The sequence below is a fragment of the Choloepus didactylus genome (genome assembly GCF_015220235.1).
Source record: "Choloepus didactylus isolate mChoDid1 chromosome 25 unlocalized genomic scaffold, mChoDid1.pri SUPER_25_unloc1, whole genome shotgun sequence".
NCBI lineage: Eukaryota > Metazoa > Chordata > Mammalia > Pilosa > Megalonychidae > Choloepus > Choloepus didactylus.
In genome coordinates, this window is record NW_023637606.1 from 7,844,057 (window position 1) to 7,858,648 (window position 14,592).

The 14,592-nt window shown below is 34.2% G+C and overlaps 2 pseudogenes; both read left to right on the forward strand.

Annotated features, from left to right (window-relative positions):
• Positions 1-1,385: 1,385 nt before the first annotated feature.
• On the forward strand, positions 1,386-1,831 carry LOC119525501 (annotated as a pseudogene).
• A 1,331-nt stretch (positions 1,832-3,162) lies between these two features.
• Positions 3,163-13,183, forward strand: LOC119525340 (annotated as a pseudogene).
• The last annotated feature ends 1,409 nt before the right edge of the window (positions 13,184-14,592 follow it).

Below are 14,592 nucleotides of genomic sequence, written 5' to 3' on the forward strand. Positions count from 1 at the left end.
ATACCAAGACAATTACATTTTAATTTTGAAATAAAGAAGAAAATCCAAAGTCTAAAAATATCAAGATCAAATGATATATGCACATTCATAGATGAGAGGCTCAATAAGGCAAAGATGTCAGTTATATTAATTTATATATTCAATGAGATCTAATATAAAACCTGACAGTATTTCCTGGGGTGTGGAATTTGCAAAAAAAAAAAAAAAAAAAAAAAACACAACAAAACTAATCCAAACAATATCAAAGCAGAAAGAAATAGAAGTAATTAGTCAAAGGACATTGTCCTACATCAATAAATGGTGCCTGGTCAATTTCATATATATAAATAGCATATGTCTTAATGCCTATCACAAACCATACAATGTGTAAAAGCAAATTTCAGATATAAGTAGGATAATGAAAGTTATAATAAAAATAAGACTAAATTAAATAAATGGACTAAAAATTTCCTAAAGAAGATACAAAAGTGCTGATCATTAAAGGAGAAAGATGATACATTGAACTATATTAATATTAAAAATCAATTTAAGGGATGAAAAGACAAGCCAGAGAGTCAGAGGAAATGCTTTTACTACATACATAACTACAAAAGGCTCATAACAAAAATGTATATAGAAACCATACATACCATTATCAAGACAGACAATACAATAGAAAATTGGCAAAACACTTGAATAGGCACTTCATGAAATGGACATCAAAATGCTTCCCTGAAACATAAAGCAAAAAGAAAGCAAAGCTTGTCAACTCCATTAGTAATCTGGGAAATGCACAAGAAGATATTATTATAAACTCATCAAAAAAGCTAAAATTAAAAAGGTGGAGACTATTAAGTGTTGGTGAAAATGTAGAGCTTTGAGGACTCTCATAAAACACTGATGGAAGTGTTAATTTGAACATTCACTTTGGGAAATAGTAATGACAGTATCTAATAAGGCTGTATATACAGAATCCAGAATTCTTACAATATATTTTCTATAATATGAAGTTATCAACAAACTCTTAGAAGACCCGAAAAGAAAGATACTCATAGAAAAAACAACCCAGCAAAATAGTCAATAGAAACTGCCTCTGAGTGGGCCACACATTGGACTTAGTAGAAACAAAATTTCTAAGTAGCTATTATAAATCATATTTCCAAAAATGTAAAATTAAAAAAAAATGTATAAATAAAGAAGTACTTGGATTTCTGGTTGACCAAGAAGTTGACATAGGGCCCTCCAGGTTTCTGTACCCACAGAGAATCAGTGAACAATTAGCAAAAACTGCAGAGCCATCTTCTTCTGAGCTTTGAGAAAACATTAGATGGTTCTAGTAAAACGAAGAGTGCTGAATCAAAAATACACACCTTGGTGGGCTGGACTGTGGTTAGGTGGGACGTGCCATGCAGCCTTGGAGGCCGTGGCTGCCAACCATGGGAGAGCTCTCTGCGCACGGGCGGCCTGGTGCCGCACTCTGTAGCTGTCAGCTTGCTATGATGCCATCTTGTACCAACCTGGCTACTGGAATCCCAGAAGTAAAGTGAAATACTCAAGGCTCTCCAGCACAGACGATGGCTACATTGACCTTCAGTTTAAGAAAAGCCTCCTAAGATTCCTTGTAAGGCCATTGCTCTTGCCATCATGCTGTTTTTGATTGGCGCCTTTCTCATTAACATAGGTTCCCTCCTGCTGACTGGCTACATCAGCAAAGGGGGCAGACCCGGCCGTTCCTGTCCTGATTGGCATCCTGGTGTTCCTGCCAGGTTTTTACCACCTGCACATCGCCTACTATGCATCCAAAGGCTACCGGAGTTACTCCTACTATAACATTCCAGACCTCGATGACTAGTACCCATCTCTGCCCAGAGAAGAGTCACAGATGGGACTCAGCCCAGCTTTAAGATGATGGGGAAAAACTGGCTATATGCTAAGGAATTCTGCAGCGTGCAGATGTTTAACAAAACTCTGGACAGATTTTATTTGTCCATCCCAAAGTTGTTACGTGAGCTTACAATTAGCTAAATAGGACATGCTTTATTTTTCATCTCCTGGCACTGGCAAAAGGTCCTGATGAGTTTTTCCATTTGAATTGTATCATGGAAGAATAGCAATGTTAATTGTATAGGGAAGCAGGAAGTTATTCTGTAGTGGTAAGTGTTATCAACACCACCCTTTTTGGACTTGAGTGTTTCTTTTAAATATTCCTCATTCTCAAATTGTTCTTGTGGAAACTGGAAAAATGCAGTATGTTTAATTTCTTATTACTAAGTAATTTATTTTGAAAATTTGTAAGTACCTTATTTCCTACACTTACCTCTAACTTGTATTCCAGGAAAGACCTTGTTAAAATCAAATATTAATGTGGGTGCATCTGTAGTATATTTACTTAATTTCTTATTGACAGCAACTAGGAAATTTTAAAACCTCAGAGCAGTTTTCAAAATGTAAACACTTTCTCCACCAGTCCTTGACCAGTTTTGATATGGTTTGCCGAAAATGTGGCCAGCATATGATTTGGGTCATTCTGTCATTTTGTAAATCAAGATATTGATATCATGCCTTTAAGGACTGGAATTTTGGTTGTTTCTTAATGAAAAATGTAGAAAAGTGGTTACTTCAAGTTTTACAACTCCCTTGTTAGCCCTTTGTATTATTATGGCCTTCTGCTGAAGATGGAAAGACTGGGTCCAGGTCACTAGACGACTAAACTGGCTTAGTGTGATTCTGTTTCCTAGCTTGAAAAAAGTGACTTGTATTCAAAAGGAATTACAATGGCAAAATCCAAACCATGGGCTTAAAATGAGTTAACTTTAAACATATTTCAGAAACATTTTAATGATTATATGGTATTTTTTATCTCAATACCCAAGACTACTTTTCTTTTTAGGTAGCTGATATTGTTGGTCTGACTCTACTGACCAAAAGTCATCCTTTTACTCCAAGTTTTGGGCCTGATTGACTAGAAGTGTCATCAACTGATACTTGGAAGGTTGTGGGTAGAACAAGTTTTTCAAAGAAAAAGAGGTCAGTTTTGTATACGTTAAATTTAAGATGTTTATTCAACATCTGTTTGGAGCTGTTGAGTAGAGAGTTGTGATGTACATGTCCATAATTCAGGGTGGGGGGGGGTCTGGGCTAAAAATTATCAGTGTTTGACAAATTGAAAAGCGATGGGACTAGATGAGATCACCACGGGAGGACTCAGGAAATGAGGGACAAGGAGAGGGTGATCTGAGGCCAACTCTAAGGTGAGGCACATTTGGTAATTAATGGGAGGGTAGGCTAAGGATTCTAGTCCTCTACTTAAAGTTCTTGGGCCTTGACAATGAAGATGTGAGGAAATATATAAAGTTTTATCCTGGGCATTGTTTGCAAGACAAAACTCAGGCTGGAAGGTTTGGGCCAAACTGTTTATAAAAGTAATGATGCTGCTGGTAAGAAAAAAAAAAAAGATCAAAATAGAACCATAGGTATAAATTGAAAAGTAAATATCTGCTCACCTGGTCCCACTTGCCAAGGTTGTTCAGCTTAGAAATATTCTAAGCACATAAACAAATAGGTGTTTGTTTTTTAATTAAACCTGGATCCCACTGTAAAAAAAAATATGCACGTTTAAATTTTTAAATTGGTAGAATAATCTCATGGCACCCTTGCTGGCACTTCTCCCTTCTCCTCCCCGGTATGTTATGGAGACAAGCTGTGCTCTCATTGGGAGCCCCTGAAACTTTTCCACAGGGAGCAGTGTGATCCTTGTTGGTGTACCTGAGTGCCTGTATGTCAGTGCTAATCTATCAGATGGCAGCCAGGACTCTCATCTCTGGCTTGGCATTCTAGAAATTGCTCTACAGGCAGAAGCACTTTACAGTCAAGGAAAGAAGTGAAAGAAACAATCAACAGCAGAATACACATCCTTCTCTAGTGCACGTGGGTAATTCTCCAGAAAAACCATATATTAACTCACAAAAAGGCTCAACAAATTTTAAAATGTTTAACTATTTCATTGTATCTTTTCTGACCAAAGTGGAATGACGCTAGAAATCAATAACAGAGGAAGAACTGGAAGCTCACAAATATGCTGAAATTAAACAACACATTCTTAAAAAAACAAGTTGGTCAAAGAAGAAATACCAAGGGAAATTGCAAAATATTTTGGGGAAAATGAAAATGAAAATACAACATACCAAATGTTATAAGATGTAGCAAATCATGCTGAGAGAGAAACTTGTATCTCTAAATGCTTACATTAGAAAGGAGAAAAGATCTCAAATCAGGACCTAATCTTATAACTGAAAAAAAAAATAAATCCCACATGAGAAGGAGCAAGAAAATAACACAGATTAGAGTGGGATAAATGAAATCATGAATTTTAAACGTGGAGAATTTAATATAAAACAAAGTTGATTTGTTTTTATTGAAAAGATCAATAAAATTGACAAACTTTTAGGTAGACTAATAGAGAAAAAAAGAGATGATGCAAATAGTTAAAATCAGATATGAAAGGCGAGACATTGCCACTGATGCCCCAGAAATGGAAAGGCATATTTACCATTTACAAATGAAAAGGTCTAGCAGGAGCTCAGGGGGAGATAAGAGTAAGGTCGAGAATAGAATGATAGCTCTCCAGCTTCATTCACTTATCTACTTTGGAGCTAAATAAAGACAATATCATGTGAAGATGTATGACCTGATCAAAGCAATGTTTTAGTAAATTAGTGTGAGAATGTTGTACAAGATAAATTAAGGAAAGAAGACTAAGAAGCAATTATACTGCAGGGGAGTGTTGATAGGAGAATGGAATAAACAATTGGAGTAAATGTGATAACTGCCACAGAAAAAGAATCCACAGCATTTAGCAGCTGATGTTGATATAAGTGATATGGACACTATAGAGTATAACCAATGATCTATCTAATAAACTGACAGCTGAAAAAATTATCTTCTTTTAACCTAAATATAGCTAACCATCCAAATTTTCACCCTAACTTTAACTTTAGTAGGAAAGCTATCTTTCCTCTTCATTTCACTTTTCAGATAGTTCATGAAATCATTGCCTTCTTTTACTGTTTCCATTATTTCACTTTCTTTACACTTTGAAACCTGTTTACTTTCTAGGTCACTATACCAATATTTTTTTGGACAAAGGTCTTTGATGATGTTTTCACAGCTTAATATGAAATGCAGTATCTATACCTTATCTTATTTGACCTCACTGAACTATTTGACAAAGTTAATTAATTCAACCTTTAGAACCATCTCCTATCTTGATTTCTGTGATGCCAGTATCTCTTTGTTTCTTTTCCTACATCTCTGCTCTTCAAAGAACAATGTTTCCTCAACCTACTACATATATAATGGTTTTTCCTAGCCTCCTGTTTTTGGTCATTATATCCTATTATTCTATACTTGAGCATTCTCATGACTTCAATCATCATTTCCAAATTCTTTATGCAAGTATTTATAGAGCAACTACCTTTGCCAGTCATTGGGGTTATGAATCCCAAATCATCATCTCTAACTCAGTTCTTTCTTTTGAACTCCAGATCCCAGATGCTTATCTGTTCACTTGACCTGCTGCTACTGCTCTATCTTTATTCTCAGTAAATGACAATATCATTCATCCAGTTAACCCAGTTAGAATCCCAGGAGCCATATTTGACTGTGCATTTCAGTAGATGACAGCTTGGACAGATGTCAGTGGCCAGAGACTCAATGTCATCTTTATATGACATAGAATTAAATACACCCCCTGCAGAGAAAGGGAAGTAGAAAGGTAGCACTTAAATTTAAAACAACTGAATTTTCCTAGAATTGACCAAAGTGGTGTAATAGAAATTAAAAATTGAGACTGAAATAGTTTACAGAAAAGAGTGTTGCATTTTTGTCTGTTGAGTAAATGGATTAAACATATGGCTTCAAACAAAAAGAAAGGCATGTAAGAGGACATTATGCTAACAAACTAGATAACCTCAATAATATTGACAAATTTCTAGTAACACAGACTCAAGAAGAAATAAATATCTGATCAGATCAAGAGCAAGTAAATTCATTGAGTCAGTAAGCCCATGACAAGATGGCTTCACTGGTCAATTTTACCAAGCATTCTAAGAAGAATTAACACCAATCCTGCTCACACTCTTCCAAAAATATAAGAGGAAACATTTTTTAACTCATTCTATGAAGCCAGCATGATTCTAAAACAAAAGCCAGATAAAGATATCATCAGAAAAGAAATTTACAGACAGATATCCTGTATGCATATAGATGGAAAATTCCTTAACCAAATACCAGCAAATCAAATAAAAAACCACATTAAAAGAATTATATACCATAATCAATTGGGACTTATTCCAGGAATACAGCATGGTTTAACATAAGGAAATAATTAATATGACAAACCACATTAATAGAACAAATTAAACACACACACACACACACACACACACACACACACACACACACACATGATCATCTCAATTGACACAGAAAAGACATTTGACAAAATCCAGCACCTCTCTTGATTAAAAAAAAAAAAGAAACCAGCAATAGAAGGAAACTTCCTCACTGTGACAAAGAGCATCTATAAAAAACCACAGTTAACATCATGCTCAATGGTGAAAGGCTCTCAGCATTCTCTCTAAATCAGGAACAAGCCAAGGTTGCCCACTGTGCACACTGTCACCAAGTTATTCAATATTGGAGTGGACATTCCAGTTAGAGCAATTATGCAAGAGAAAGAAGTAAGAGACATTTAAATTGGAAAGGAAGAAGTAGAACTTACTCTATTTGCAGATGCCATAATCCTATATATAGAAAATCCTGTAAAATCCACAAGAAAATGAGGAGAGCTAATAAACATATTTAACAAAGTGTTAGGACGCAAGATAAAAATGCAAAAATTAATGGCATTTTGTATACATTAGTAATGAACAATTTGAAGAAGAAGTAAAGGAAAAAAATCTATTTGCAATGATAACTAAAAGAACCAATCATCTATGGACAAATTTATCCAAGGTTTTAAAGGATGCATATACATAAAAGTGCAATGCATTGCAGAAAGAAATTATAGAAGACTTCAATAAATGGAAGGACATTGCATGTTCATGGATTAGAAGACTAAATAGTTTTTAACAAGACAATTCTACCAGGAGTGATTATAGATTCAATGCAGTAACAAACAAAATTCCAACTACCTTCTTTGAAAATATGGAAAAGCCAATCATAAAATTTAAATGGAAGGGTAAGGGACCTAGAATAGTCAAAACCATCTTGAAGAGGAGGAATGAAGTTGGAGGCTCACACTTCCTGATTTTAAAGCTTAATTACAAAGCTACAGTAACCAAAACTGTCATCTTAGCACAAGAGAGATAAATAGACCAATGGAATTTAGTAACAGTTTATAAATATATCTATGACCAAATGATTACTGACAAGCATGCTAAGTGTACTTATGGGAGAAAGAGTAGTATCTTCAAAAAATGGTGCTGTGAAAACCGAATATCCATATACAAATGAAATAGTGTGGAATCTTACCTCACACCATTTACAAAAATTAAATCAAAATGGACCAAAGACCTAAATATAAGAATGAAAGCTATAAAATTACTAGAAGAAAATATAGGGGAATAACTTCGGGACCTTGTGTTATTCCATTGTTTCTTAGACTTTACAACAAAAGATACATGATAGATACATCAATACATAGGAATATGAACTTCATCAAAATGTAAAACTTTTGCACATCAAAGGACTTTTTCAGAAAAAATATAAACACAACCCACAAAATGGGCTAAAATATTTGGAAACCATATATTTGATAGAAGTTTAATACCCAGGATACATATAAAAACTCCTACAACAAAAATACAACCCAAATGAAAAATATGCAAAAGATTAAATAGATATTCTCCAGAGAAATATACAAATGGTGAGTAAGTACAAGGAAATATTATCATCATTAACCATTAGGAAAATGCTAATAAAAACTACAGGACACCAGTTCACACTCCCTGGTATGGTATGATTTAAAACAAAAAAAAGCAAAAACAAAAACAGAAATTAGCAAGTGTTGGAGAGGACATAGAGAAATAGGAACACTATTCATTTTTGGTTGTAATGTAAAATAATACAGCTTCTATGGAAAACATTTTGGAGGTTCCACAGAAACTTAAGTATGGAATTACCATATGACCTGGTAATCCCACTTTCAGTTATATTCCCCAAATGATTGAAAACAGGCACTCAAACAGAATTTGCATACCTATATTCATAACAGCATTATTTAGAATTTTCAAAAGATGGAAAGAGTACAAGTATCCATAAAGAAATGAATGGATAAACAAAATGTATAGGCATACAGTGGAATATTTTTTCAGCCATTAAAAGGAGTGAAGTTCTGATACATGCTACACCATAGAAGTACCTTGAAGACATTATGTTAATTAAATTAAGCAGACACAAAAATCCAAATATTGTATGACCTCACTCATTTGAAACAATTAGAATATGCATTGTTTATGCATAGTTTTATTGCCTATGAGATAGGCAAATGAGCATGCTTAAAGATGCTAGAGTCTTTGTAGCTAAATATTTTAAGTTTTATAAATAAGACAACCAGAGAGAGAAGTTACTCAACCCAGAGAGGGGAAGCTATTAACTCAAATCTCAAAGCTAGTTAGAGATTCCAAATAATTTTTTATAGTAACACTGCTATTCTTTCTTAATTCAATCTTCTTTTCTTCAGCAGAGATCAAGAAAAAACAAAAAATGGCTAATGGAAATTTCACTGTGTTCACTGAGATTATCCTGTTGAAACTGATGGATGGTGACAAGCTAAAGTCAGTCCTCTTCATCATGTTCCTGCTGGGCTATGTCATTTCATTTGTGGGGAATCTAGGAATGCTCTTTCTAATTTGGTTAACTCCCAAACCCCACATACCTATGCACCATTTCCTCAGCTGTCTGACATTTGTAGATACCTGCTATTCATCAGTCTTTGCACAAAAAATGTTGCTGAATTTCTTTGTTGAAAGGGAGACAATCACATTCTGTGCATGCATTGCACAATACTAGTGTGTGTGTGTGTCACTCCTTGCTACTGAGGATTTCTTGCTTGCAGCAATGGCCTATGACTGCTATGGAGCCATTGTAAACCCTCTACTTTATACAGTGGCAATAACTAAAATAAAATGTGTGTTATACAGTAACTTTAATAAAATCATTGACATATACTGTTGGTCTGTTAACAGTCTCTTGGACAAATGCCATTAGTCACTTCTGTGACCTTTTGCTGAAGCTGTCATATTCTGACATACCTATGAAGAAATCGTTGCTTTTAATCTTCTCTGGTGTTATTGCCATGATCACTTTCTTGACTGTGATCATCTCCTACATTTTTATTACTGCTTTTACCCTGAAATTCTGCACTGCAGCAGGTAGATGCAAAAGTTTCTCCACCTGTGCCTCAATCTGGCAGTGGTGGCTTTATTCTATGGCTCTAAAAGATTTAATTCATTCCAGCAAGCTCCCAATATTCCTTCAAACAAGGAAAAGGTGGTGTCTATGTTTTATATACTGGAGATTCTCATATTAACCCCATCATTTTCCAGTCTAAGGAACAAGGAAGTAAAGGGTGCTGTGAAAAGGGATATAGAAATGTTTTCCTATTGAATTTCATATTATTTGTATTCCAAAATATTATACAAGTCAGTGCTCTTCCTAACAATATCTATGTGTATTTAATAAAGCTTTGAGTCTGAAGGAAATTTAAAGTTTATTTAATTGAATCCCTCTGCTTTACAAAGGAAGAAAGAGGACTCATGGTTGGTATTGTAAGAACTAACATAAAACCAGGCCTAAGACCAAAGTTAGTTATATTTAAACAATCCAAAACATTTTAATCTTTCTACATGGGGAGAAATAAATATATACACATCCTTATAGACATATACATGAGTAGACAAACATAAAATGTAAAATTTAAAAGTACACCTTAACTTTGTGTCCCCATTGAGCATGAACATAAATAAAATATTTTCAAGGCAGAAATGACTTATCCTGAAAACTGACAGATACATGGTCCTGAGATTATGGTGAATCATAGCTTGAAGTCTTCAAATTATGTAGACTTTTGAAATTATTCAGAAACAAAATTTGGTCCTAGATTCCCTTTCCACTCATAGTGGTTAGTCTAAACCATCCCCCTTTTCATGACCTCCATTTCCATTAGTATAAATGAAATTGAATGGGGCAGAATTTCACACTTTCATTTTCATGTCATGTACAAGAATCACTAACACTTAGAGAAAGCTTATTCTGAAGAATTTTACCTTATATTTAGAAAGTTCTGACACTTATCTAGGATGATTTCAAGAATAATTAAAGAGTCATTAGTAAACAGATTATTCTTTTCCTTTAAGGATCTTCCTCTTTCCTTTTACAGATTAGACAAAAACTTTCCAAAAGAGGTATTCTAGATAGGCAAACCTGTGCTCTGTATGGAAAGCCAATCAGCTCCCTTAAATTCAAATTAAATATATGTAAACATATCATAATAAAATCAAGTTAAGAAATCCTAATTGTTCCAAAGATATCTTTTTAAAAAAATTGCTCTAAATTGCACTAATTGAAGAACAACTATTACAGAGAATATCTGTACCAATAAATATAATTATAATAAAATTGGTAACTGAACTAAATAGTACAATTTGAGATAGCTCAATGCTCTATAAATGTTAATTCCTATATTTACACAGCATTAATGTGGATTGAACTTTTATTTTTTTGTTTCAGTGAAAGTCAAAATTACATAAGTAAATGGCACCAGTCTTTATGAATGAAAGTGAAAGTAATAAATTGAAATGTTAATTATACTACACAAAATTGCAAATAAATTTCTATGAAAGTTTAATTTTCAGAATGACATAATTGTAATAGTAACAAAAATAACATAAAACATTTATACAACCCTTCACGAATTCCCAAAGCATATTTTATTGGAAATTTGGTTCCAAGAGACTGCATATATATGTGCTATTTCAGTATATGAGACACTCAACATAAATGCATTTGGATGAACTTTTTAATTCAGAATTAAATGATAAAATAATATTGACAATACACAAAATTAATTTTATATAATCCTTCACAATTTTTCAAGCACTCTCAATATCTTATATTCTAGACTATGAAAGACAAGGACTATTATATGGGCAAAATAATTGAGGCTCATAAATATAAACTGAGTGAGTTAGAAGTTCCATTACAATATACACCCTATAAAAGAAGGGGCTATACCTCCTGAAAGGAGATTAAATAACAAATTTCACTATGTGTGTATGTGTCTAAGGGGGAATACTTTATGAAAAAGTGATTTTTTTTTTTTTTTGTCTAGAACCTACCTTCAATTTACCCTAATAGATAGTTAAAATATTATACTATAAACAGGAACTGGGTGCATCAATGGGGAAAAAAATGATCTCTTTCCAAGAATTCTGATGCAAATGAAAGGGCACATTTGTTGAATGGAATATTGGAAAACTCATCCTATGTCCCTATTTGTTATAGATTGATAAAAAGATAAATAGATATAGATATATTAAAGACTTTATTGAGGAAGTGAATGAAACTTGAGTTATGCAGATCCCAAGTGTTCTTAGATGACTGATATCCTTAGTCAGTTGAAAATAAATGAGGGTTTCCTTAATGAAATATCTAACGCTATTCCATTGATTGCCATGTAAAGTATCAGGAAAAATAATCATAGACAATGATAGCTCTAGTTCTCCTCACTTCATACATAAAGTCAGTTATTGTTCAACATTAACAGTTGGAGAACTCAGGAATTCACAGATATTTATCTTCCTTAACTTGCATATATTTTTAGATTTCATTTATGAAGCCTTGGAATTTACAATTTGGAAGTTGGTTCAATGGTAAGAAAGGTCATTGCTGGCACTGTCTGGATAGGCAATGGCTGCATTTTGATCATGGACCTGTCTGATACTTAAGAGACACAGGAACCTATACAAAGAATTTATGTTTTAATATATCAGGTTTTGTTCTGTGCCTGAGTGCACAGTGATTACATCAATTCCAGCCTTGATGGCAATTTTCAGGTGTCCTTTTTCAAATGTGGCATGTGGACAAATTCCAACTCCCAATTTCTTGGTCATCTAAGGATTATATATCCATTCCACCAAACAGTAATACACCGTAAAAATGTCCTGATTAATAGTTGTCCACCCTCACCTCCAAAATCAGTACTTTCTAGATGTTACCAATTAAATAATCACATTTTTTCTCAATTTAAGCAATCAATACTACTCCTCTTATAGCTTTTATTATTAGTCTTAGACATGTCTCATGAAGTCTTAAAATTCATATCTTCTCACTGTGCATTCTTACACTACTTACATGTTCAGATTTTTCTATAATAACTTATGGAGTCCAATTTTTTTTCAGACTTATATTTCTAGTCTTTTCAACTGTACTTTATGCATATGGTTGCATTATGTTCACTCCTTAGTTTGTAAATACCTATAAGTTCCATGGAATAAGTTTACTTTTACTTAAGGCACAGGTTTTTACATCAGAATATGTTGTTTTGAGACCCTAAGTAGTGCTTTCAAATTGCTAATCACTTGCAGTGATATTCAGAAATCACTGGCTCAGTGATAAAGGCATTAATTTTTACATGAGTCTTCTTGTGGAAAGAAATAAAAAGCAAGGCTATCCAGCACTTCAAGCATTTAGCACTTTCTTCTATCCTAAATTAAGGTCTGGGGTTACCAAGCAGTGAAAAGATAGACCAAAGGAATAAATCTCTGAACAAGAGCTGATTCTGGTGCCTATTATTCAGAAGGTACATTGAAGCCTCATGGTGATAGACCTCAGAAAAAAATGTCTTAAATATCTGGATTCTATGAGACAAAAGGGCCACAGGATCTGTGAGGTCCTCCTTCAGTATTTATGAGATGATGGTAAGACTGAAAGAAATATAGATCTGAATCTTTTAGAAATGACCCACTATGGTGTGAAGCCACATGAGATTCCTCAACAGTTGAATGGGAGAGACTGTGGAATGTTTACTTGTAAATATGCAGATTATATTTCTAGGGACAAACCTATCACATTTACTCAGCACTAGATGCCTCTCTTCCAGAAGAAGATGGTGTGGGAAATCCTTCATCAGCAGTTGCTGTGAGAAAGCCCCTCTAGCTGCTGATGATTTTTTCACAGGCAGTTCCATATACCTTATGCATTGTGGGTTAAAAATCCCTGCATCACCTCTGTTCTCTTACAGGTACTGAGCTGTCAAAAGTGCATGAAGGTCTCTGACTGCACCCCAGTCCTGACTTTGGTGTACAGAGGGCTGCTTGCAACCCTGTTTTTTAGGGCTGTCCCTGCTCAGAGCCCTGGACTATTCAACCCACATAAGAACAAATGCTAATTATATTTGTTTTTGTTTTTAATTTATCCCTATGAATGTGGAAAATTCAGGATTTATTCTATGAATTATTTTCTTGGTTTGTTCATGTGTATTCATTTACTTACTTGTTTGCAGAAATAAATGGGCAGTGGCCATTTCCCCCAGGTCTTTTACAGAAACTTTAAATTACTTGTTTGAACTATTTATTTCTGAAAGGAATGTTAATCAAGCTGCCACTCCCTGCTGAAGATCTGGAAGGTGATCAATGACGGGAGGAAGGAAGTTTTCATTAACTTCACTAACACTAGAGCAGCAAGAGATGACTTGAAGATGGGGGTCTTTTTGTATTTTGAGACTTGAAAATACCCAGAGAAATGCTGTGAGATAGGGCTCTGAGTGCCTTTCAGAGGAAGCCTGACACTACAGCTTTGGCATGGTATTTTGGAAAAGTGAAACTATGGCCGAGAAACTCTGGCTATCCAGGTGTCTTCAGAAAAGTGTCATGGTCATCCTAAAGAGACTTCCCTTTCTGGAAATGAGGTTATGTGACTTACTCCTGAAACTGGATTTGAAGTAACTATAAACCCCAAATCTGATTTTCATCCCAGATCTGGTTGAGTGTAAGCCTCAGAACTGTAGGGGCTGTTCTGAGCTGTTTGTTTCAAAAGATTCTTGTCAAGTTAAAGCTTTTTCTCTCAAACTTCTTTTTTACTCTATAAAGTCAAAATTAAGTTCTGTATTCATTAGGATTAACATTCACCCACTCCACCCCTCACAGAAATTTGTGGATGAAGATTTAATACTTGGCTCTGAGGTTACCATATATACAATAATCTATTTTGCATATGAAAGTTTGTATTAATTTTTTTCCTTCATTAAAATCCTTATAGATGTGGTTATGCATTTTTAATTTCAGAAAGTTTAGAGTTGTTCAGAACACATTTTGCAAGAACTGGTGCCTACAGTTGCTTTTCTGATGTAATAAAAGGATTTCTGGCATAACCTGAAAAAAAATTCTTCGGGGATTCATTTGTGCTTCATAATGCCAATTTGCTCTGGTAAGTCTTTGATCCAACTAAGCTTTTGTATCAGGTTAGCTTTTCATACTTGTGAGAATTTAGTTGACTGTGGATTATTTTTTAAAATAATTTAAAACCATGCAGTCTCTAAAGATGATAGTTGAT